We start from the raw sequence: 1841 nt of genomic DNA, 5'->3' as shown, positions 1-1841 counted from the left end.
TATACACTTGAAAAATTTTAAGGCATTGGTTTAGATGCTGGTGATTCAATAAAATTAACTAAAATACTATTCTTTAAGCTCCTTAAAAATTTAGTTGGAAAGAAAGACATGATATGAGGCAATAAAAGAAGTGCTAAAATGAGTTATATTCAGTACTTTTTTTTTTTTTTTCCTTTTTTGAGACAAGGTCTCACTCTGTTGCCAGGGCTAGAGCGCAGTGGTGTCATCACAGCTCGCTGCAATCTCAAACTCTTGGGCTCAAGACATTCAGTGCTTTTTTCTCATGTAAGAAGATATTGCCTAAGTTAGAGTAAACATAATTACAAGTGTCAAAAGAGAAGAGAAAATCGTGAGCTGGGTGCTTGTGGTCACAGATACCACAAAGAAAAGCAAAAGGGTTGTTGGAGTAGGCAGCTCTCTTTCCTGATCCCAAAGTGAGGCCTTTCATCAAAGGGGGCTCCTCCAGGGCTGTGGGCATGTTGCGGGATATGAGGACTGAACAATCCTGTCTGAGAGCAGAAAAGTTCTGGCAGCCTCCTTTTTGAGGTTTGCTACATCTGAGCCCTCACTAAGTACATGACCATAAAATGATGGCAAAGAAATTTGCCTCACCATACACTTTGCTGTCTTCAGAGTCCTTTTCCATCTATTAATTATTTTTAACCTCACAAGAACCCTCCTCCGTATTAGTTTCCCACTTTTACAGATGAGAAAAAAAGCAATTATTCAATGGGTCTTAGATTACTGGGAATCAGACAGGTAAAACCTGCTGAGGACAGGTAGAATGCAGACTTTAAATCCTTACCGCCATTTCCATTCTTCTCCCTGTGCTTTAATATTCCAGTGTACATGCGTACACGCGTGATTGCCTGTGAGTGTGTGAGCTGACGTCTGGCAGGGGATTTGTTAGCCATGGGAGAGCTGTGCGGTGTCACTGATAAGCATTCTGTGTATGAGGACAAATGATAAATTAAAGATTACTGTCTGTCAGAAGCATTCTTTGACCCTCATAATAATCAAATCTCTGGCATTCTGATGTACTTTGTAATTGAATTTTATTTCATTTGGTAGAACATCTACTCTCGAGTCTGTGAGTAGATTACTGAGCTTTTTTTTTTTTTTTTTTTTCTTTCCTACCTTTTTTTGGGGTGGGCAGGGCATCCGATAACATAGAATAGAGTAGGCTCTCTGCTGTCTGGATTGTGAACACAGCCTGCTTGGTGGTGGAAGGACAGGCTAGATGGACTTCTGAGGTCCCTTTCATTTTACAGAATTCATTATTGTCTCATTTCCTATTGCTCCCAAGTTCTTTTTATAATAAAGCTCACAGTCAAAGCGCTAAACAGGCCCATCCTTTATACAGAATCCCCCGGGTTCTTTACAAGAGCAGAACTGCAGGTCCTTGAATCTGACATCCACAGCGTTCCAGTGACTTTTTCTTTTGTTGTCAATTATGACCTCCCAGGAAATCTGGGCTTCTTGTTTTACTGGGATTTTGTGTATCTCTTCTGCCATCTGAGCAGTTACTAGGTGGCATAGAGCCTTTGTCTCAACCAGAGATAATGCCTTGAAACCCCGTAAAACAAAGCAAAGTAATTGCTTTTGTTTTTAAGGTCCTTATCTTGGAATTGAACGCATTGAAAAATAAGATTGTGTGGGAAACTATAGCCATATCGTGTCACAGTTTCAGCGAAACTAGACTGCTTGCATTTGTCACTTTTGCTGAAAGAGTGTCTTTATAATGTGTGCGTGGGCTTTGCTTTTGGCCTCATTGTAGGAGCTAACTGTGTGCAGTGAAGTCCCTTGTTTTGAGCTTATTGGCTGGCCTGCCTATAACCCTA

General features: G+C 40.6%; 1 protein-coding gene across 4 annotated transcripts in view; it reads left to right on the top strand.

The window, feature by feature from the left end:
- The window catches only part of SORCS1 (sortilin-related VPS10 domain containing receptor 1), a 581564-nt gene that overhangs the window by 99925 nt on the left and 479798 nt on the right, over positions 1 to 1841 (top strand). The window lies entirely within an intron of this gene.

This window comes from Propithecus coquereli, unplaced genomic scaffold (genome assembly GCF_000956105.1).
Source record: "Propithecus coquereli isolate 6110/MARCELLA unplaced genomic scaffold, Pcoq_1.0 Scaffold73, whole genome shotgun sequence".
Taxonomy (NCBI): Eukaryota; Metazoa; Chordata; class Mammalia; order Primates; family Indriidae; genus Propithecus; species Propithecus coquereli.
The sequence above is the reverse complement of the archived record's forward strand: the minus strand, read 5'-3'. Positions and strand labels throughout refer to the sequence as shown.